The 25,002-nt window shown below is 39.3% G+C and overlaps 1 protein-coding gene across 4 annotated transcripts in view; it reads right to left on the reverse strand.

Moving 5' to 3' along the window:
- NCALD (neurocalcin delta) overlaps positions 1-25,002 on the reverse strand; it is a 439,751-nt gene that overhangs the window by 162,793 nt on the left and 251,956 nt on the right. For 3 of the 4 annotated variants that reach the window (XM_061171579.1, XM_061171576.1, XM_061171577.1), the window contains one exon: positions 5,996-6,083. The exons of the other annotated variant lie outside the window; for it this stretch is intronic. The gene's annotated coding sequence lies outside the window, so the exon portion shown is untranslated. The remainder of the gene's footprint in view (positions 1-5,995; positions 6,084-25,002) is intronic. 4 annotated transcript variants of the gene reach the window in all.

The raw sequence follows: 25,002 nt of genomic DNA on the forward strand, positions 1-25,002 counted from the left end.
GAATGGGGTTTAGACCAGTTCAGATATGTGAATTTCACAGGGCGAGATCTAAGTACTGGTCATAGATAGGAAGATACATATTGTCCTGTAATAAACTGGAAATTTAAAAAAATCTAGTCCTTCTCATAGGTAGTTTGAAGAACACTAGTGTAGTGCTTTCCAAACATTATAGGAGAGAGAGAGAGATTAATTCCAACTGAGAAAATTTGGGAAAATTTCATGGAAGAAATGGTTCTTAAGCATGGATTGGAATCTAAGGGGTAGAGATCATAGCATGAGAGCGCTATAAAGGCAGAAAAATGCAAGGATGCCCTGGGCAACCTAGTTCATTGCAGCTGGAGTGTGATATGGAGACAGGGGCAAATGGAGGTAAAGGAGATACATCTGAAGAGATCGACTGCAGTCTAGTTAGTAGAGGACTTTAAGTGCCATGAAAAAGAATTAGAACTTTATTTTTGAGACAATTGGAAGTTCTTAAATATTCCTGAACATAATAGTGACATGAAAGAAGGCTCTATTTAACAAAATAACATTGGTCTCATTTGAGCTATATGAAACACTTTGAGTCAAGAGGCCTTTAGGCGAAGTAAATAATAACAGTAAAAGGAATTTAAAATATAGTTCTCTTAATGGTGTCATATATTAGTCATACGTCTAAGTGAATTTATGTAACCTCAAGTCTTCCCAGGCACCACAGCATAGTAAAATACCACTTTAGAAGATTTAATCATGTACGATTAAAGTGATTTTGAAATGCCATTTCTTAGCTTAACAGTGACAGAGAGAACACACATTCTTCCCGTTTTCAGAAACTTTGAGTAAACCACTGATATTAAGGGAACATTAAATCAATATACTATTGTAATAACTTACACTAAAATGTCAAGTACCATCACCAAAGGATACAAGGGTAGCACTTTTTTCTCTCTGCTGTTTTCGGCTTCCTATAAAACTAGAAATGAACTTGCTGAATGTGCCTCATTCAAGTTTCTATGTGTCACCAAAAGGCTATTAATTCTTGCAGCTGACTGAGTAGGAGTCTTTTGTGGCATTAAGATTCCCATAAATGTATCTTTAAAAAAATAGTTGAGCCACTAAGTAAGTTTTAAACTTTGAGGATAAAATTTTGTCAGGCTTTAACAAATAAAACAAGGCCCTTAAAGTGTAAACCACCCCCGCCTCCCTCCCTGCCCCCCCAAAAAAACATATTACCATGTCAGGATTTCACACATTTGGCTGAATAAAAATCTAATTCTGGTTTCATAACATTATTTTTAATTATGATGTAAGAACTATAGAATTAGAAAGATACCATCCTGTTAAACTGAAAGCTATGCATTTAGAGTTGGACACGTTTGCAACACAATAACAACACAAAAGCTAAATAAAGCAGCATTGTGAGTCCGTGATTATGATATACTAAAGAAATGGTTCTCAACTGAGAGTGATTTGGCCCCTTCCAGAAGACATCTGGCAACGTCTAGAGATGGCTGTCATAACTGGGGGGATACTACTGGTACCAGGTTGCCACTAAACATCCTACACTGCATAGGACAGCCCTTCACAACAAAATTATCTGGTCCAAAATGTTAACAGTGCTGCAGTTAAGAAATCCTGTACTAAAGGATCACACTAGCAACATTTCTATTATTCCTCTTGGCTTATATAGAAATAATCACTTTGATTTATGCAATCTGGAAATCAGAAGCAAGGAAGTTCCTGAAGATTAAAACAGATAATTATTATGCCTCCCTTTGATACAATGAACTACTCTCTGATTTTTGCAAACAAGACCTGAAGGTGACCCTCACAGGTGCTCTGGTTTATTAATTCCATCGATGGTAATAATTTATATGCAGATATGAAACACTGTCACCAGGAAATCTTCAAGCAGATCTTCAAGCAGAAAAGACAGGTATGACTGAAAACTCAAACAAGGTTCCAGATAAGTACTATTTTCTGACTGTAAGTCACTGATGATTTTAAGATGCGCCATCAATTAAATAAGAGCTTTGGGGAATGTGGCAAAGAAACATCTCTCCTTAAATGTGCACATTGATTGTAAAATGTGAACCTTTTATAGAGATGGTAAATGTGCAAAATCTATAAAGTATTTTAAGTATATAATAAGATGTTTTAAGCTCTTTTCATAAAAAGAAATAGAAAGACTCTGGAATGCTCTCCCTCTGAGATCCTTTTCCATCAGTGTTAGCCTCAGTTATTTTCATTTTTTTCACTGCTCCCCTCCCCCTGCCCCCACCACTCCAGGAAGAGATGGTAAGGTGCTGGTGAGCAGCGGCATCACTAGCTCCTCAGAAAGAAGAACAAATGCAAATCTCTTAGCTTCCCTCTCTTATCTTATTCTCTTGGAATTTCTCCAAAGTCTTTGACTGTGAATTGAGTACTGTGAAGAACACCTGGGCTGAGCATGGTCCTCGATCTGCTAAAGGGTATAACTCTATTTAACTAAACAGAGGAATAACCATACATAGATGCAATATGATATATATTTGAAATTATTTTTAAAATTCCATCGAAAGACCACTTAACACCATTTATTCATAAACAAAAATTTACTATAAAACCTATATATTTGCTGCTTGTTCCACTAGAATTTAACATCCATGTGAACAGGGATTTTTGTCTTGGGTTTATTGGCTGAATGGCTGAATGAATGAATGAATACCGTATCTCCCAAACAGCAGAGTCATTATACAATTGCAAACTCCTTTTATTTTCACACTAATGACAGGAGACGACAGGGCTAACTCCATGTTATTAACTACTCATGTTCATTCGTTCGTTCATTCATTCTCTACTAAGTCTTTCACGATCTGCCCCTGCCACCTCTCTAGCTTTTCCTGCCCCACCCCGTTCCCCAGCGACACTGGCCTTGGCTCAGTTCCCAGTAAGCTCCAAGCTCCCTCTACCTCAGGGCCTCTGCCCAGAGCATTCTCCTCCCCATTCCCAACCTCTTCAGGTTTCTTCAGGGACGTCTTCCCCGATCACCACTTAGACTAGATGTAGGTACTGCCTGTATTTTATAGTCTTGGTTTCCCATTTTTCTTTGTTATTCCCCCCCCCCCCATAGTATTGATCACATTTGTAAAATCTATTTGTGTAATTATTTGATTAACATCTTCCCTACACCCCACACTCAGCTGTAGACAGAAACCATCCCTGCCTTGTTCCCCATTAAAATCCCCATCATTTAACACAGTGCCTGTCATACAGCAAGCACTCAATAAGTATTTATTGAATGAGTAAATGAATTAGGTTTCTAGGAACATGATCTGTTATTAAATATATGAGTCCATGTTATACTATATCATTCTCCACTAGGGCTCAAGTTAGTAGGTGCTTAATCAATACTTTTTGGTTAATTGGAATCATCAGTTATCTACTACAAACTGCATTCTCCTAAGTCTACATGACACTAAAAGAACTTGTTGCAAAATTGCTGAGACGTCAACTACTCTCTTTCTCTTCTTTTTTCTACAAACTAATAAAAAAGCAGATTTTTTTCCCATTGAATTTATTAGCTGTTTTGGCATTAAGAACATGACTGAGTGAAAAATCGTTGTCAGGGAATCAATTATTTGAGTGATCAGTATTTGTCTCTATTTGAAAACATCTGGAAGGATATTTTAATTATCCTTTAGATATTTGGTGTCTTGTGTTCTCAGCCTCTGAGATAATCTCTCCCCATTACTACTCCTGAACGAAAGGTATGCTATTGACGAAGCAGGTTTTTTTGATAGAGGAGGATTTCTGAGACATTGAAAATAAAGAGTAGTAAGCTCCTAGGCTAAGGGGATTAAAATAGCATTTTTTTAAGAGAAGAAGGAAAGAGGTCTTTAGTGCAGAAAACCGTAGAAAAAATATAATTCCATGTAATATCATGTAACTGAGAAGCTAGTCACATACGAAGCGTTGGGGAAGAGTATGGATTTCTTAGGGATCCAGACAAAATAATTCTAGCCTAAGGGCGCTAAAAAGAGATACCCAGACAACAGGAAATCAGAAATGATTGTAAACCTAGAGTCTATTCATATACTTCACTTTAAAATAGCTTCTTTACATATATCTTTCCTATCTATTGTTGTCAGGAACTCTGTCACTAGGTAATTTTTACAAGAGTGTCTGGAATTCTTGAATAAAATTCCAGAAAGCCCAGGAAATTGGGGCAGTGTTTGCTAACTTAGGCCATTCTTTTGGAAAGCCCCAGTTAGACAGTTTAGCCTCTGTTTAAGGGGTCATCCTCATCTTTGCCTTGCCCATTCCTCTCTCGAGACAACAGTAGTTGAGCAGGAAGTGGCTCCTTCACTGCCTCAAGAGCTTTTTGGTCAATTTCTTATTCAAATCGTCCTCCTTTGGGTCTGGCAGATGCCTCAAATCTGCAGCACAAACTCCTGTAGCCTCTCCTTGCTCTGCATAAAGCAGAGATGAAGTAGAGTATATTTGGGGCTCACTCAAGAAGGGAATCTGCAGTGAGGAATCACCTGTCCCTGAGATCACAGACACAGAAGAGAAACTTGGATGCTTGAGGAGGGGCAGAAACAACCAGAAGCCAACAGCAGACATACTGATTCTCTACACCTTCACGTCAAGGGGAAGGGTTCTTATGTTGGATCATACTCATGCTTTACTGTCTTTGGGGACAAGAATGCACATTTTTCTATTATCCTTTAGTTTGATATCAGAAAGATCCAAGGAACTAATGCAATGGCTACTATCACAGTTAGGGTTGAGATCCATAAGTACTTCAAAATATCTCAAGCTGCCTGATCACTGCCAACTTAAATGCACAATTCTTTCTTGGGCTCCAGGAGAAATGCATTGGGGTTGAGGCTTAGTTATCAATGTCATGAGGGAAAAAAAAAAAAAAAAGATTTTGGTTAGCTTGACTTCAAATATTTTATTACTGTCCTATAGATCTCATTAAAAGAACTGGCCTATCCAATTTGGAATAAAGGCTTTTCACTTTCACCTTCACATTACATCCAGATGAGCCATGTTGCTCATCTAATGATTAAACCATAGAGACTTAATGGGGATGAAGGAAGTGGGATGAAAAAGAGCTAAGTACATTTAAGTTTCATTTTATATTGACTTATCTCCCTTCCCTCCAACATCAGCAAAATACAAACCAAAGTTTTGTTCTGGCCCACATTTACTTTAATATTTTTGCCATTTTTTCCTCATATAAAACTATTTGGCCAAGTAAATATTCATGCCTTGTTTACAAACAGTCACAAAAGGTATTACCAGGGCTTAAGCGATATTATCTTGCCTACAAATCTTGGCTGGCTCTCATCTGGGGCCATTAGCATATTTTGAAAAATTTCCAAGAAATTCATAAATCAGCAGATTTCCCTTCCTGAAAAGCCAATTTCCTAAACATTCAATGAGATGGCTTTTGAGACCCACATCAACAAAGTAGGAAAGTAATAATGTTCCTATCTTAACAGTAAATTCACTACTGCGGGTGCTGCTGCCCTCATTAGAATTTCAAAAGAATCTTTTCTGAATTAGAAAACATTCCATCTACTTGCTGCACAATATCCTCTTCAATTTTCCATACCAAATGAGTAGATTTGGAAAGTAAGGAGGGGCACATAGTTATTGCCTTTTTTTCCAGGAAGCAAGTCAGGTTTTTACTTCTTTATAACTTCTCCTACTTTTTTTAAAGTAAAGTTCTTTAGGTTTCTATTTAATCAGAGGCACCACAGAAGAGAAAACAATTTTTACAAAAGTACAATGGTGGCATAGTTTTCTTTTTGGTAACATACAAATTCATCTACAGTTAAAAATGGAAATGTATACTTCACAACAAAGTTTTCATGGCAGATATAAATTACCATTTTCTATTTACCAAATACCAAAAACATATAAACACACAACAACTTAACTAGGATGCAACATCTTTGCATTCTGAATCATAATTTATACAATTTAAAACACAGGCATTTGAGAGGTTAAAAAAGTAACTCACGATATGCAGTCACGCAGCGCCTCGGATCTCAGAGCCTTCTGCAGTTATCACGACAGATTTTATCACCCGCAGTTCTCTGGCCCTGTGACTGAGATCACTCATAATTAATGAATAACTTACTTGAACACCTGACAGCTCAGTAAGCGGTTTATGTAAGGCCGTTACTTTTATTTCTTCTGTAGTTGCCTTTGCAAACAGGAAACAGGAAACACACCTACAAGAACACTGACATATCTCAGCCTAATTGGTCTTTGGCTCAAAGTACTCAGGGCTGAGTCTTGTACTGCAGGGGTGATAAATACAGTCCCTAAAAGAGCAAGACTCAGGTCCTGGCATGTCAAAGTCTAAAATCCTTTAGACAGATGCCATGCAGGAAATGTATTACAAGCGTTCTTAGTAATATTCAGGCCTTATGGCCTTAATCCTGGAAGGACTATAAATTTCAGAATATATATTTATATATATATATATTATACTTATAAATATATATATATACACACATATGTGTGTATATATAAACATAAACATATAATACACTAAGTAATATATTATTTAAAATATATACATTATTTAAAATAATATATATAATATTTTCCTGGAATATATGTGGAAACTGTCATTCAGGAATCTTTTGGCTACAAATAACAGAAAACCCAACTCAAACTCACTTAAACAAATAAATAACAAGACATGGAAATATTCTGGTTCATTGAGCTGGGGAAGAAAAACCTGGATGTAGGGTTGGTTTTTGGGAAACAGAGGTTCACTATGTATATCATTTGACTCTCTGCATTCTCTTCGCATGGCATTCTCTGTAGATTGATTTCATCTTGTGGCTGCCTTTCCTCATGGTGCAAAAAAATAGCTTCAGCAGTTTAAGACCACACATCCATCTTCCAAGAGTGTAGTGTTAGCATGCTGCCAGTCTCAAGCTCTGAAGTCATTCTGACTGCCCATCGCTTAATCAGTCACGATACTTTGCTGAATGACTTTAAACTAATCTAGCCTTATCCTTAGAGGAGAGGGTAGGACACTCCAAAGAAAAATCACATGGAAAGGCATTCAGATTACTAAGAGGAAGAGAAAAGGAGGAAAGGGGTATTGGAGGAAATCAACAAATGTCCACTACAACAATGTTCGGCAATAATCTGCATCTGAAGACTGGTGTTTGAGGATGTGTATCTATGAAAACACTGGATCTTGGGCTATCTAAAGATGTCTGAAAGAGAATGAGCTGAGGTTTAAGAGATATTGATTACCCAAGTCTTTGCATTTAGTAAGACTTTCTATTAACATTAGGTTTGCTCTCTGAGAAAATAGTTCAGAATGTTTCCACTTTGTTTATGAAACACATTTTATAATGTATGAAATGCTCTTGCATGTGATCTTCCATTTTGTTATCCAAACAACCCTGCTAGAGGGATAGGCAATCCTGGCAGGAGCTTAGAGAGTGGGGCAGACACTGCTGATTAACTATCCAGCACCCAGTCTACCCTTTGTCCTAACTGAACCTTGATTTTGCTCAGGGCAGCAATTTGCCCTATTTAAACTACAGCTAAGGATGGGCAGGTGGAACAGTTTGGGCCCCTGGAGATGTAAGCTGGAGGTACTAGGTAGAGCTCCTGGAAAAGCTCTTTTAAAGGGCTCTGGCATTTGCTTTTTGCTCTTTGCCCTTCCTGTTCTTATGCCTGAAACTGAGCAGAGACTTGCCAACAGAAAGCGCTGCAGGAAGCAGTGCCAGGACAGGAAAATGTGAACTGTAATTGACCAACTGATGGAGTCTCCCTGGGGACAACTCTGAGAGTTAAACACTCCAGGGGGGCACAGTCATTGTGGGGGGGTCCTCACAATACTGTGAGATTTACTTCCAGGAGCTCTACCAGATATCCACAGTAAATACCAGAGAAAAATCCCCTCAGGCTTCTGGAAGGGGGAGGGGAAAATGAACATTTTTGAAATATGCCATAACACTCTGTTCTTGCCCTCAGGGGAAACTAGTTAACCAGAGCCTAACCTGCTAGAATATCCTCAGAGCCTAACTGACCTGGGGAAGGGAAATACTCAGCTCTAGACTCCTCTAGGCTTCCACTGTGGGAGAAGGGAACTGCTCAACTGCAGCCCACTCTAGCCATCCTGTCCCACCTAAGTGAGGAGAAAAAAACTGAGAAACACTTGTGAACTTGGCAGTCCAAAGGCACAGGCTCACCAAAAGACTGAGACCTAATTGTTGGATGCATAGAACGCTTCTTTTCCCTGAAAACTCGCTACCACATTCCTGAAGATCTATTTACAACAGTTCCTTTTACCCGGTACATCATGTCTGGCTATCAAGAAAAAATTATAAGGCATACCAAAAGAAAACAAAAAGCCACACAATTTTTAGAGACAGAGCATCAGAACCAGCATGGCAGGGAAGTTGGAACTGAAAGATAACAGAGCTCTCACAAAGGTTGGAATAATTTACTGAGCCAAAAGTCAAGGAGGAGCCATACCTAAAGATCAATTCCAGACAGATTAAGGACTTAGCTGAAAAAGCAAAATGTTAAAACTTGTAGAAGGAAATACAGGATAACATCTTTCTGACCTCCAAATGGGAAGAGTTCTTAAGGCTAAGTTCAAAAGTGCTAATCACGAAAGGAAAGATTGATAAATTTGCCTACTCTACTATTAAGTTCTTCTGCTTATGGCAAGGTAACAATAAAGAAAGAAGACATGCCAATATCTGAGACAAGTTTGCAACCTGTGAAATCAACAAAAGACCAGTATTCAGATTATATAAAGAAATGTTACAAATCAGTAAGAAAAAGACAACACAATAGAAAAATGAGCAACAGATCTGACACATCATCCCAGAGAAGAAAAATATGAATGGTGAACAGTTTTCTTTCTTCCTTTCTGATCTGCCTTTTATTTTCTCTTCTTACTTTATTGCACTGTGTAGAACTTCCAGTTCTATGCTGAATAGGAGTTGTGAAAGAGGGCATCCTTTGCCTGCTCCTGATCTTATGAGGAAAGGATTTAGTTTTTCACTGTTAAGTATGCTGTTAGCTGCCGGTGTTTTGTAGAGTTTTTAAAAATCAATTTTAGGAAGTTCACCTCTATTCCTATTTTTCTGAGAGTTTTTCTTTTCTTTTTTTTAAAATCATGAATGGGTGTTGAATTTTGTCAAACAATTTTTCTGCTTCAATTAGTATAACTGTGATACTTTTTCTTTAGACTGTTTATACGGTTGATTATACAGACTGCTTTTCATATTGAATGATCTTTGCATTCCTAGAATAAACATCACTTGATCATGGTATATAATTATTTTTATTAACTGCTGAATGCTATTTGCTAATATTTGTTAAGGAATTTTGCATCTATCTTCATGAGAGTCATTAGTCTCTAGTTTTCTTATGTTGTACTGTCTTTTTTCAGTTTAGGTATCAGAATTGCTTCATATAATGAATTGGGGAGTGTTCCCTCCTTATATTTTCTGGAAGAGATTTATAGGATTAACATTAATTCTTCTTTAAATATTTGGTAGAATTTTCCAGTGAAACCCTCTGGGCCTGGAATTTTCTGTTTGGGGAGTTTCTAAACTAATTCAATTTCCTTAGTTATAAGACTCTTCAAATTATCTACCTTACACTGTGTGAGTTGTGGTTGTTGGTGCTTTTCAGGAAATTGGTCCATTTCACCTAAGTTGTGAAACTTTTATGTGTAGATTTATTTGTAAATATTCCTTTAATATTCTTTTGACATCAGGAGGTCTGTAGTGATGTCTCCTTTTTGATTCCAGATATTGGTAATTTGTGTCTTCTTTTTCTTTGTCAGTGTTGCTGGAGGTTTATCAATTTTGTTGATCTTTACAAGGAAGCAGTTTTTTGTTTGACCTATTTTCTCTATTATTTTTCTCTTTTCAGTTTTATTGATTTCTGATCTTTTCTTTATTATGTTCTTCTTTTTGCTTGCTTTGGGTTCATCATCTCTTTTTTTTTCTAGTTTCTTGAAAAACTAGTTTCTGGAGATGGGAGCTTAGATTATTGATTTGAGACTTTCCTCTTTTCTAATGCAAATATTTTAGTGCTATAAATTTTCCTCTCAGAACTGCTTTAGCTGAGTCTCACAAATTTTGATATACTGTATTTTCATTTCCATTCACTTCAATGTATTTTTTTAAATTTCCTTGAGACTTCCTCTTTGACCCACAGATTATTTAGAAGTTTGTTTTTTCAATTCCAAATGTTTAGAGATTGTCATCTTTCTGTTATTGATTTCCATTTTGATTCCACTGTAGTCAGAGAATACACTCTTTATGATTTTAATTTTTTTTTAATTTGTTGAAGTTTGTTTTATGGTTTATGGGCTATCTTGGCATATATTTTGTGGTGCTTGAAAAGAATATCTTTTCTGCTGTTGTTGGTGAGATTCTATACATATAAATTAGATCTAGTTGATTGGTAGTGTTGTGTTCTTCTCTATGATGCTGGTTTTCTGTCTAGTTGTTCTATTAATTGTTGAGAGAGGTATGGTGAGGTTTCCAACTCTAATTGTGGATTTGTCTATTCCGGTAGTTTTTGCAGTTTCGTTTCACAAATTTTGCTCTGTTGTTTGGTACATATTTAGGAGTTGCATGCAAAATATGTATCTTTGCTATATCTTTTTGGTGGATTGACCCTTTTATCATTATGTAATGTCCCTCTCTGTTCCTGGTCTTTTTCTTCGCTCTGAAGTCTTCTTTTTTTAATAAATTTATTTATTTTATTTTATTTATTTTATTTTTGGCTGCGTTGGGTCTTCGTTGCTATGCGTGGGCTTTTCTCTGGTTGTGGCGAGTGGGGTCTACTCTTAGTTGCGGTGCACAGGCTTCTCATTGTGGTGGCTTCTCTTGTTGTGGAGCACGGGCTCTAGGCGTTGTGGCACACGGGCTCAGTAGTTGTGGCTCGCGGGCTCTAGAGTGCAGGCTCAGTAGTTGTGGCACACGGGCTTAGTTGCTCCATGGCATGTGGGATCTTCCCGGACCAGGGCTCGAGCCCATGTCCTCTGCATTGGCAGGCAGATTTTTAACCACTGCACCACCAGGGAAGCCCTGCTCTGAAGTCTTCTTTATTTGATTTTAATATAACCACTCCTGCTTTCTTTTGATTAATGTTTGCAAGGTATATCATTTTCCATCTTTTTACTCTCACCCTCCTATATTATTATATTTGAAGGTAGTTTCTTGTAGATAGCATATAGTTAAGTCATTTTTTTAATCCACTGTGTTAATCTCCATCTTATAAATTGCATATTTACACTATTTACATTTAATGTAATTATGATATGCTTGAGCTAAAGTCTGCCACTTTATTTTTTGTTTTCTGTTCTCTATTTTCTCTTTATTTTCATTTTCCAATATTATTGTGGACACTTGAACATTTTTCAGAATTCCATCTATAATGTTTTTTCAGTATATCTCTTTGTATAGCTTATTTAATGGTTGCTTTCCACACTACATTAAATATACATAACTTACCAGTGTACTGTTAATGTCATACCAGTTCAAGTAAACTCCTTACCTCCCTTTACATCCTTTTACTCTCCCTCATTTATAAAGTAATTTTTAAAAATATCTCCTCTACATACATTGAAAGTCATATCAGACAGTGTTATAATTTTTGCTTCAATTATCACACATAATTTAGAAAACTTAGGAAAAGGAAAGTTTATTGTACTTACTCCTATTTTTATTTTTTGTATTATTCTTTCTTCCTTCTAGTGTTCCAAGATTCCCACTTTTATCAGTTCCTTTTTGTTTAGAGACTTTCTTTAGCTATTTTGTTAAGATAAGCCTGCTGGTGACAAATTCCTAGGTTTTCCTTCAACTGAGAATGTCTTAATTTCCTCTTCATTCCTGAAGGATATTTTTACTGGATATAGAATTCTGGGTTGACAGCTCTTTTCTTTCAGCATTTGAAAAATATTCTCCCACTTCCTTCTGGCCTCCATGGTTTCTAATGACAAATCCACCATCATTATAACTTTTTCCCCCTATAGATAAGGTTTCATTTCTCTCTTGCTGTTTTCAAGATCTTTTCCTTGCCTTTATTTTTCAGAAGTTTGACTATAATGTGTCTTCGTGTTGATTTCTTTGGGTTAATCTTGTTGGGATTTCACTCAACTTCTTGACACTGTAGGTCTGTGTCTTTTGCCAAATTTGGAAAACTTTCAGCCTTTGTTTCTTTGAATACCTTTTTAGCCTTGTCCTCCTTCTCTCCTTCCAGGAATGATGGTACATTCGCTAAACAATTTTCTGGTTTTAGGGTTGGTAATTTCTGTTATTTTATCTGTAAGTTCACTGATCCTTTCCTCTGTCCTCTCTATTCTACTGTTGAGCCCATGTATTGATTTTTTTTACTTCATTTATTATGTTTTTCAGTTTCTAGGAAACTGAAAATGATAATAAAATTTTACAAAGAACACAAAAATCCAGCCAAAACATTTTTTTTTTTTTTGAAGCTGCAAAAGGAAACAGCTATATTCTTCTTCCTAAGAAATGAATACCTTGGTGACCAGGCAAAGGGTCTTGCTTCAGTTCAACAGCCTTCTGTTAGAACCTGTCCTGGGATTTCCTCTCCAGAGCAATGTGGCTGTTCTGGTCATGACTGCCTCCAGGGGACAGGACAGGCAGTTGAGGTAGGAACAAGCAGTATTTCAGCAGTGAGCCATAACTTACCATGGTGCTATAAAGCTTTCTTCTTCTGGCCTTTTCATCCTCACCCCACCTAATGGTACTTCAGTCCTTCAGTTCCCTCAGATCCCAGACTCTTTGCATGAATTTTTATACTTTTCTCTCCTCTTGCATACTTTTCCTCTGGCATTCTGCTTGTTTACCTGGTCTCTTACCCATTTTTGCTTGCATTATGACACTTCATGCATGTGTGGATTCCCTGACCCAGCTCCTTAACTGGGGCCCTTGAGCTAGCTAAACACCACCTACACATTTTAATGGGTTTATTTTTCCCAACACTTGTGTTGCTCTCCAAAGCTAATGGAGTACAGATCTTTCTTTCTTCTCTTCAAGGTGGGGGCTAGGGATGTTAATTTTAAAGGTCCATAGTCTCCTCTCTCTAGGAGATACTTCTATGAGGTCACCAGCTGCTTCTGGTATGTGCTCCTTCTATCCCAAGCCCCACAACTAGAGGCAAGAAGAGAAATGGGTGGGAGGACAAATTAACACTGAAAAGCTTGATAAATACTAACAGCAAATACTAAAAATAACTAGGCAGAAGTAGTCTACTTTTAGGAATTTCATTTGTGCCTTTGTGTTGGGGGCGAGGAGGAGGGAGAGAGAGAGGGCTGTGGAGAAGGGGCTGGAAATGTTAATGTTCTCTGGAGGTAGAGGGCCTAAGAGCTTCCCCAGGCAGACAGTACCACCCCACCCCCTCCCTGAAATAGCTCTTCCTCTTTCTCAGCTTTCTCGGGCTTCTGCAGCTCTGCAAATGGCCCCTCCCTGTGCTGCAAACAGCATCCCTGCTCTTGCCAGCAGAGAGGAAAAGCAGCTAAAAGACTGCAGGCTGCTTTGCTCCTCAGCCTCACCCTCTCCTAACTGCAGAACATCCTGGCCATTTTTGACCTCAGCTTCTGGAGATTAGAGAGTGGTTGGGATCAGTATGTGCTGCCTACATATCAGTGAGTCCCTGGTACGCTGGGTGTGACATGGCAGAGTCATTAACCCCACATGACACAATCTGCACGGTGGAGACAGGAAATCACAGACTAGGAAATTCACATGTCTCCCAAAATGCCTTCTAGGACTGGCAGCCCCTGCTGCCCACTTCTAGGACTGTGACGTGGATAAATGACCACGATCATTTCATGGCCAGGATCTCCTAATTTAACAAAATGGAGGAGAGCAAGTCTGTTCAATTCTGTTTCTGTCATTTTCCCTTCCCTAGTGAGCAATTCAATTATGTTATGAATCGATATGGCTCGCTACAGCAGGAGGAAAATACAACGTGAGGGAAATAATGGTTCCCGCTTGGATGAATTATATGTACTTTTGAGCGTTTCATCATATCTGTCCTGTGCAACCAGCAAAAGGGAAGTATCTCAAGCCTGAGTCTTCCCCTCCTGCTCCCCTAACCCTTCCTCCGTAACACGCACTCTCAATAGCACAGCTGGACAGCAATAAAAGAAATAAAAAGTGTTCCTTCCTCTTCCCTACTCTCAAAGTCTCCACATCTTCATCCATCTCCCCTCCTTCCTTCATGACTTGGAGGATGAAGGAGCATCCTCCATGCAAAGGTTAATCTCTCTGTCCGGATTCTCCCCGCCAGCATCATCCACAGCTTGATCCATCCCTTATCCCCATCACTCCTCTTATAGCTTTAAGATGCTACTTCCCTCATCTCCTTCTCTGAAGCTGGAAAAAGCTTCAGCCTCTAATCCTGCAAATCTGCCTTCTATTTTGTTACCCTTTACCAACCCATTTCTCTCCTCCTCTTCTTCATCACACTTCCTAAAAGGATCTACATTGATTATTTCCACCTCCCTTCCCTTATTTACTCCTTAACCCAACCAATCAGACGTTCATCTGCCTTCTCCAAGGTGCCTAATGATTTCCAGGTTGCCAAATGCAATGACCTTGACCTTTCTGCTCAGGCCTCCTGAATCACACTTTGCCCTTTGATGCCATGATAGTACAATATCCTAGCTTTCCTGGGACCTATCTGTCCATTCCTAGGCTCTTCCACTATCTCCTTCTCTCCTGATCATCCATAAATATGAGAAATCCCCATAGTCTAGGGTTGCCAGATTTAGTAAATAAAGTATAGAATGCCCAGTTAAATATGAATTTCAGATCAGCAATGAATAAATTTTTAGTATAAATATGTCCTAAATATTTCATGGGACATTCTTATACTAAAACATTATTCTCTGTTGATCTGAAATTCAATTTTAACCAAGCATCCTGTATTTTACTGGCAACTCTACCATAGTTGTTTCTTTAATGTTCATCTCCCCCCTCCCTCCCTCTCTCTCTCCTTCTGATGCATTTCTCTGTTTTACCCTGGATTTTTTATAGCATCTTCAATTCATTATATATCAAACTGAACTTATTGTTTTAGATCCTCAAGTCTACTTCTCTACCTGGCTTCTCTATCTCTAGTAATATCTTTTCCAGCTTTCCAATCACCTCAACTCCAAATGTAGTAGCCTTCCTAGTCAAGTGGCTGAATCTCGGTTGATTTTATCTTCACCGGCATTCTTAGCTCTCTCTTCCCATTTCCATGGATACTGCTAACTTGAAGTCCTTGTCATCTCTGTACGACTACAAACCACACCAGACTATCCAGGGTATTGAAATCACCTTCTCATTATCTTCTCATCCACCCTCCCTCCCTCCACAAGCTGTCACTCAATTAACATCCTAATTAAAGCCAAGTATGGATATGCCACTTTCTTGATCAAGGAAGCTTCCTACTGGTTCCTGGTTAAAGTTGAAGCTCCCTAGCCAGGATTTAGGGCCATCCATGAGTTGACCTTTCTCCTCTTACCTCCCTGTGGTGTCCTGTATGTACCTCAAACCCAAGACACAGCAGAATACATTGTTGGGGTCTTCCTATTAGTTTGCTCACACTTAGGAGAGGGTGACTCTTGCAGTTTCTGCATAATGCTCACAATATGCTCACTAAATGCTTGTTGAATTTGTGAAGTCAGTTCTAAATTATCCACATTAACAGGATGAAGAATTAAATCTACAAATCACTTATATGATAATGCAAGTGAATGTACTTTTTCCCAAACCCATTGCTTGCTTATTGCTAAATATGTGCAATGTCAAGCTCGCAAAAGCATCTCATATCCTGCAATGTCAAGTCACAGCTGGAGTCTGATGGGACTCCCAGGGGCAGAGACAGACACAGACCCACCCACTCTCGCTCTCAGTTGCTTCTCTTGATTTACTTTTAAAACTGATTTCTTCCCCATTTCCCCCATTTCTTACACTTGGAAAGTTTTAATGTCCTCTGTAAATGTCCTTGAATTCTGTTACGTAAATCTGCAGCCAACCCCACATGCTGATTCAAAAACATCTAAGTGCTTTGGGCTTCCCTGGTGGCACAGTGGTTAAGAATCCGCCTGCCAATGCAGGGTACACGGGTTCGAGCCCTGGTCCGGGAAGATCCCACATGCCGCGGAGCAACTAACCCCGTGCGCCACAACTACTGAGCCTGCGCTCTAGAGCCCACGAGCCACAACTACTGAGACCACCTGCCACAACTACTGAAGCCCGCGCGCCTAGAGCCCATGCTCCGCAACAAGAGAAGCCACCGCAATGAGAAGCCCTCGCACCACAACGAAGAGTGGACCCCGCTTGCCCCAACTAGAGAAAAGCCCGCACGCAGCAACGAAGACCCAACACCCAACCCAAACCCAACACCCAACCCAAAAATAAATAAATAAAATAAATAAATTTATTTTAAAAAAAATCTAAGTCCTTTGATAATCTAAATCAGGGGTCTGCTACAGGCTAGATAATAAACATTTTCAGCTTTGCAGACCATATAGTTTCTGCTGCAACTACTCAGTTCTGCTGTTGTGTCACCAAGGCAGCCTAGATGACACAAAAACAAATGAGCAGGCCAGTGTGCCAATAAAACTTTACCTACAAAAACAGGCAGTCAGTGTGCGAGTCATTGTTTGCCAACCCCCAACCTAAATCAAGCTTCTGGTGAACAAATGGCTTCATATTTTCTTTCCAAACTCTATCTTTCATTGTGGTCACTTGATTAGAAAGGATACCAGAATTTCATTTGATATGGTCTTTTCTTTTTTCACAAGGTTATAATTAAACCAAATTCAGGACCCCGAGTGGATGAGGGGAAATCAGGAGTGGGTACTGGAAGCCCTCCCTGGGACCTTCCCCCCAGCCCTGTGGACACCACCCCAGGGTGGGGGCAGGGCAAGGCCAATGGAGTGAGGAGTTCACTCTCTTTGGGCACAAATTTTAAGGGGGGGCACCAAAAAACCCAGTAATCAAAATAAATATATTAATGCAATACTTTAGAAAGTCAACATTGTTTTGAATTGATGTTTTGTTCATCATAGGTTTTTTTGCATTAATTTTGATTTAAAAAAAATATTGCATTAAACGTTATTTGATGGAGTTTTATGGTGCCTTCTTTAATTTTGGGACAAAGCGAGTGCCCTACTCCCCTCCCTCCCCATTCCTTAGGACCAGCCCCATGTCACCCTATGGGTGCATTATCAGCACCCACTGCCTTTCAGAGGATGATGTACACCTTTTTAATGTTACCTTTGGACTAGATCATTCCTCTGGGCTGCTTTGATACCATTTCGGTTACTGGACCTGCCTCATACACAGATAGATTTGAAGCGTGTGGAAACTCTTGTACCTGACTGTCTAGAGTCACTTCTTGAGGGACATGTTAAGGTGAGAAGGGAACTAACATTTTATAAAATACACACTAAGTCCCAAGTGACACTAGGGTAAGGGACTTTCTAACCATCATTGCTCATGACAAGCCAATGAGATTTTGTATACATTCTTTTGTATGAGTGAGGAAATGGAGGCTCAATAAACCAAGATTACAGAAAATATTAAAGCCAGGTGGAAGCTTCCTGCTACAACTCATTACCTATCAAAAAGCTAACACTGTGGACATAGTTAAGGCACCTTTTTGCCTCTCTCCCTAACATTTGCACAGAACCTCTCTCACATATAAAGAGCATTCCAGTGCTTCATCTCATTTGAGCTTCATGATAAACCTGGGAGGTAAAAGTCTCATATGTAAGACATGCTAGCATGGACTCATCAATTCTATTATATGGGTGAGGACATACTCAGAAAGGTTAAGTAACATAGCCCAACGTCACCAGCTAATAAGTGGCAAAACTGGAATTATAAACCTAGGTCATCTGAAGCCTGGTGAGTTGTGCTTTTCATTATATCCTTCCCACCCTAGAGGAGCACCCCCAGCATAGGTGTCTTTGACCCAGCACCACTCATGTTCATATCATAGAGAGTTCCCAAAAGGAATAATATCTGTGACTAGAAATTTTGATAGAAGGAAACTAGCACATAAGGGAAGGAGCCTGAAGTATTAAGTGCTATCTACCCTGATAAGGAAGACCTGAGGTAAACAGGTGGTTAAGGGAGTGGAAGGAGTGTTAGGAACCCCTGGAAGGATGGAGGCATGATGAGGCTCAGAAGGACAAGGCCAACCTTGGCCTGCTTCACCCCTTTGCCAAGGGTCATCCTCTTGGTGCCAAGATTCATTGTAATTGTAATTAAAGCAATTGTAATCCATCAATGCAACTTCTGCTCAAACCCCCCAGTCTTTCTGAAGATGTGGTACATATATACAATGGAATATTACTCAGCCATTAAAAAGAATGAAATAATGCCATTTGCAGCAACATGGATGGACCTGGAGATTGTCATACTGAGTGAAGTAAGCCAGACAGAGAAAGAGAAATATTGTATGATATCGCTTATATGCAGAATCTAAAAAAAAAAAAAAAAAGATACAAATGAACTTATTTACAAAACAGAAACAGTCTCACAGACTTAGAGAACAAACTTATGGCTACGGGGAGGCGGGAGGGGGGGTGGGGGGGGAAGGCGGGGAGGGATGGTTAGGGAGTTTGGGATTGACATGTACACACCGCTATATTTAAAACGGATAACCAACAAGACCTATTGTATGGCACAGGGAACTGTGCTCAATATTCTGTAACAACCTAATTGGGAAAAGAATTTGAAAAAGAATAGATACATGTATATGTATAACTGAATCACTTCGTTGTACACCTGAAACTAACACTACATTGTTAATCAACTTTTATTTTTACTTTCTATAAAATAAAAAGTTAAAAAAGAAAAAGAAAGCAAAAGAGCAATTTCCAGCTTCCAGTTCCCACTTGTCACAGGTGCCACCAAGATTTTGTGATCAGAAGGAACGTCATCCGAACACGGGGCACAGAGGAGACCATTCAGATGGGAGAGAAGGATCAGACCAAAGTGAGGACAGGATGCAGGAGCTGAGGAGAGGGGCAGGAGGCATTAGGACATCACTTCCAACCCAGTGCCAGGGAGAAAATGGCAGGTGCTCCACTTTGGAAAAAAATCACATTTCATGTTACTCCAAACAACTTCCAGGGAGGCATCAACCCACATGAGAGGTCACACCTGGTATTATATCTCTGTAATGAGATGTACAACAGGCACTTTCAAGTGTTTAAAGTACTTAAATGTGCAAAGTTTCACAGTTGGTCACACGTTCATAACAGCTATGTGCCTCTTTCATTGGGGGAGCTGCCACGCCATGCTGGGATTCCACAGGGCAGCATGGCTTCCCCATTCATCAAAATAGAGCTGCTGAAAGAATCCTCTGGCAATTTTAACTACACAAAAATAGAAGACACCCCAGGCAGAGTGTGAGAGACCAATCTTGTAAACAGCAGGATGGTAAGGTATAAACAAGAATGGAAAGAAAACATACAGCCTTTAAAAAAAAAAAAGTTGCTTTTGACAAGGACGATAAGATGGGAATAAATTGAGCCTCAAATATCTGGAACAAAAGCTCAGAGAAGCGTTAAATCACAAGCTAGGTGGCTGCAGGAATTTGCAGTAATCCATTCCAATCTGCCAACTCATCCCTTTTAGCATCAGGCTTGATTTTACAGACCCCTCTTCCAGTTTTATATGCTTAGGTTTTTGTTTGTTTGTTTTTTTGTTTTTTCTTTTTCTTTCATGCACCACAACCAGCATTTTTAAGGCTGTTGCAACTTTCCTAAGTCACATCTTTCTTGGTCTCTGACCCCACAAACAATGTTGCTTCGGAGAAAGAACCACAAACCACAATATTTCCATCTTTCATTTGACCGAATCTTGTTCTTGAATACAGGGAAAATATGTTCTCATACTTGTACTAAGTCTTGTGTTGTTAGAAGATGTAGTGCAGCAAAACCCCAGCATCTTCTGTCCTTTCAATCTTTCCACCAATAATTAAGCACTGAGCATGTGCTCTAGACAGTGGCCTGGGGATAACAGGGATGAACTGTCAGAACTTGGTTTGAGGACCACACAGTCCAATGGAGGAGAGAGACTCAGAAGTAAACAGTTATGTTTAGGGGTAACAGTTTACCCCTCCACTCTACAGTGATAATGTGCATGGGTTCCACTCAGACTTTTTCCACTCCCTAGCAGACTGCTTCCAGGCCAAAAATGCCTCTGCAGACCAACCGATCAGGGGATTAGGTACCGGTGGCTAAGCAAGCACAGATATTGGACACTACTCATGTTCTCCTATGAAGGGAGGAGGTCCTTTCTAGGAAGCTATCCTCCATCCTCCTCCACCTCCATCACTGCCTTGCTCTGCATACCTCTTCTCAGCCTCAGACCTCCAAACTGCCTTGCTTGGACTTACAATCCTCCCTAGCTTTTGTTATTATTATTGCAGTCACCCGTGTCATGCATATTTACTATGTGCCAAGAACGGCCCATACATTCACTTGTTGAATTTTCATGGCATCCTTGGCCTTTGTCATCGTGGTGTTATAAATGAAGGAAATGATCCCCAGAAAATTTTAGAAACTCGTGCAAGGCTACACAGCTGACAAGTAGAAAAACGGAGATTAGAAGACAGAACTGTGTGATCAGAAAGACTCTTTAACAGTACACTGGTCTGCTCCATAGGCACATGTGGTCCAACTGCCCTGCTAGGTTATTTACACTATAAGGACAGCGATCAACATTGCCGTTCTTTTAACAGTTCCTAGGCAGGGTACACCTGTAAGCAAGCACAGTAGGAATCTCCCTGTGTGGTGTTATTTAAGGGAGGCCAGACAAGGATGGGTTAAAAATATCTTCACTGTTGCTTATCACAGTGTCTGGAGTTTCACCATTGGAGATACATTACTTTGGGTCTTGAAGTCTTTCTGGTTTTCAGGATTTCTCCATTAGAACAAGATTGCCCTAGTAGTGTCATACTCAGCTGACACCTCAGTGACATCAGGGCCTCAGAGAATGAGTGACAGGAGAGATGCCTAGAAAGGAGCCTGGGATCTGGGAATAGCAAAGTGGTCCTGAGAGGAGGATGAGAGGTCCCAAAGTCAGGAGTGATCGCTTTGCTTGGCTGACCCCATCTCTGTGGTCCTCAGCACAGGGCGAGCCAAATGGAGCGCACATAAGTCTCGATCTGAGGAAACACTGTTTTGATCAGGTGTAAGAGTTGGAGGCATGGGGCATGGTGACAGGTAGTCATCAAGTACTGAGGAGTCTGAGCTTTGTGAAGGCACAAAAGACAAGAGGCAGAATCCTTGCCCTCAAAGCGCTAACAGTCTCTTTGGGGAGAAAAAGTATCCCTAGCAAAGAATGGGTAAATAAGACAAGACAGGAATGACCAAGAACAGAACACACGTGTGATAGGAAACTCAGGAAAAGGAGAGTTCAGTGTGGGAGGAGGTGGTGTGGGCATCACTGGGGACACAGGACCCCAAGGACAGTACCAAATAAAGAGATATGATGAATGAGTTGGTGAATGCCTGTCTTATGCCAAAAGAAGACCCAGGTGACAACAACGAATTGCTACCTCGGTACTCCCAAACAAGGAAATCCAGCTCAATTTGATCACCATGATGCAAAATGATGTTAAGATGGTCTAGAAACAAAATCTGAAGACAGATATAATGTACAGAGATACTATTTAGAATATATACTACTTCAAATTAAACTCAGGTCTTTTGATAAAAAGATCGAATGGTTGCTCCAAACGTATTATTAAAAAACCCAGAATTTCAGTAATAGGTGAAAATAACAGATTTATATATTAAGATACGTGGTGAATAAATCTGATGAAATCATTAGGCAAGACTAAACCCCTCTAAAACCAGGGGGAAAGAGATCTGATGATCACCACAGGCCAACAACATTGGCAAATTCCAAGACATTCCCCTGGATTCAGCTCTGATAAGAATGCTTTATCCTGTGACCTTCCAGCCAAAGACAAATGCTCTTCTTCTGGGCTTTCACCTAATACTTCCTTCCTAAGCAGGAAAGGTTACTTCTATTTACTCTAACTTATCTTGTATTTTTTTTTTTTTTTAAAAAGGTCCCTTTATTTAATTCCTACAAAGAAAACATCTCCAAGGAAGAAAGGAAGGAAGCAAGCAAGCGTTGACCTTTATTTGCTACATGAGCTATTTTACCAATAGCTACAAGTGATTATGTTTTCACCATTCTGAATAACAACCCTTTGCACCCCTTGGCATAAGAGAACCCCTTGGCATAAGAGAACCAATAGCAGCCTAAGGCTTAGTTGTGAGTGAGCAGAAAAATACAGGCAGAAAAAGACTAGAAAAAGGGTGAAGGGTAAGGGAGGAGGAGCCACAAGAAATCATTTCTTCTTTGAGTTTCTTAACTAAATTATTGCAATACATATTTTCTTTTCATGTCAACTTGGCTGCTAATGAGCTTCATTTCCACAAGTTGCCTGTTTTCTTTAAGGTGGCTGCATATCTGAGACAAACTGCAAAGGTCTCTGGTTCAATCTGCTAATAGGTTTGTATTAACCTCCATGGAGATGCACAGACAGTGAACACATTATCCAAACCCACAATTCAGACGCAGGGTCTAACAAAGGGTACTTGTGCTTTATTTCCAGATGCAAGCAGTAGCTTGGCAAATGCAGTTCCAATGACTAAATGTTAGGATTTCTGGGACATTTTGGTCTTATAAGGAGCAATCAGAAAAAAAAAAAAATTGAGTTCCTGAAAATCTGGGTGGTGATTACAAAACTGGAGCAAAATGACAACAGCAGAATTTCTGTATTTACTATTTTATAAGAAAAGGATTCAGAACCCATAAAAAGAAATCAGTGAAAATGGATATTTAATACATTTAAAATATACAAATTTATAAGCATCATGTAAAATGTAAAAATTATAAATTAAACAGTATCATCCTATTAATAATTATTAGGAGGCAGAGTTTAAAAACGTAAGTATTAAAAAACTAAACAGTCTCAAAAATGAAAAAAATTAAGTTACGAAATGTTGAAAATGAGATCATATTATTTGGACTTTTATAATGAGAGTGCATAAATGTTGTTGCCACTGAGAACATATTTTTGCGTAAATTTCTTCACTGAAGAGGAAAAAAAAACACCCTAATCAGGAAAACGGTGATGTATGAGCTATCTCCAAATATATTTCTCTGACTCCTTCATCTTCAAATACTCCTCAGAGTTAAAAAATATTCATCCAAGTTAAACATAATGTTGTGTATTTGTGTGTGGATGGGTGGGATGAAACTTATTTAGTTACCTCGAGTTGTAGTTTGCTTGAAAGCAACAAGCAAGCATTTCTGATTTGTTCTCCTTTTATTTGGTTTGCTCCTATATGCCCAGCTGCCTGTGTCTGTTTCAAAACTCTCCTGTTGTAGTGGACACACCCTAACGTGACTGCCCAGTGAGTCACACCCTAGGATGATCCCCTCCCCTTGAGTGCAGGCACAACCTGTGACTTGCTCCCAAGCCAAGAGAATACTGCAAAGCCATAGGGGATAGTCACTACCTTGATTAGTTTACACTATGTAAGTGTCTGTCCTAGCAGACTGGGGTCAGAGATTCTCCTGCTGGCTTTGAAGTCAGCTGCCATGTTGTGACAAGGCCTGTGAGAAGCAATCAGCCACATGGCAAGGAATCCTGAGTGATACCTGGGAGGTGAGAGCACCGCAGGTGACAGCCAGCAAGAAAACAGGAGACCTCAGTCCTACAACCTCAAGTGAATCCCACCAACAACCACGTGAACCTAGAAGAAAAAAAAATCGGGCTCCAAAAAGGAACACAGCCCAGCCAACATCTTGATTATACTCTTATGAGACCCTAAGCAGAGGACCCAGGTAAGATACACCCAGATTCCCAATCCACAGAAACTGCGGGATAACGGTTACATGTTGTTTTACACCACTAAATTTGTTATGCTGTTAAATTTGACAATCCACTTCGAACTCCAATAACAATTATTCTTGCAAAAAAGGTTTGTGTTGCCAGTGCTGTTTTCTTCCTCCGTTTGAGGATAGCAGAAATATAACCTAAAGCTTTATAGATGTGTACACCTCTGTCCAATTCAAAACTTTAATGCAGAATATAATTCTCCATGTATGAGTCTCAAAACATAAATTAGTTGAACTCAACATTTTTCAAAAAAATATTATCTTGGCACTTGAAAATTGGAGAGTATACCTTCAAACCAGTTTTTTTTTTTAATGTGCATACTTCATTATTTTTTAGAATAAAGTTTTTAGTTTTGAAAGTTTCAGATTTGCAGAATTATTGTGAAGCTAAAACAGAGAATTCTTGTATACCCCGCTCCCAGTTTCCACTGTTATTACATCTTACATTAGGATGGTACATCTTTCACAATTAGTGAACAAATATTGATACATGTTTATGAACTAAACTCCATACTTTATTCACATTTCCTTAGTCTCTACCTAATGTTCTTTTTCTGTTCCAGGATCCCATCCAAGATACCACCTTACAGTTAGCTGGCCAGTTGCCTTAGGCGTCTCTTGGTTGTGACAGTTTCTCAGACTTTCTTTGTTTTTGATGACCTTGGCAGTTTTGAGGAGGACTATTCAGGTGTTTTGTAGGATGCACCTCTATTGAAATTTCTCTTATGTTTTTCTCATGATTAGACTGGGGTAATATGTTTTGGGAGGAAGATCACAGAGGTCAAATGCCATTCTCATCTCACATGATGTGAAGGATACCTACTATCATTATGGCATATCTCTGTTAATGTTAACCTTGACTACCTGGCTTGAGGTAGAGTTTGTCAGGTTTCTCTATTGTAAGTTACTCCTTTTTAAAAAAAATCTCACCCCCTTTCCATACTGTGCTCTTTGGAAGAAAGAAACTGTGCAGCCCCAGCCGGAGTTATGCTTTACCTCCCATAAAGCAGAGTATCTACATACATTATTTGGAATTCTTCTGCATAAGAGATTTGTCTAT

The sequence above is a fragment of the Eubalaena glacialis genome, chromosome 17, assembly GCF_028564815.1.
Source record: "Eubalaena glacialis isolate mEubGla1 chromosome 17, mEubGla1.1.hap2.+ XY, whole genome shotgun sequence".
NCBI classification, from domain to species: Eukaryota; Metazoa; Chordata; class Mammalia; order Artiodactyla; family Balaenidae; genus Eubalaena; species Eubalaena glacialis.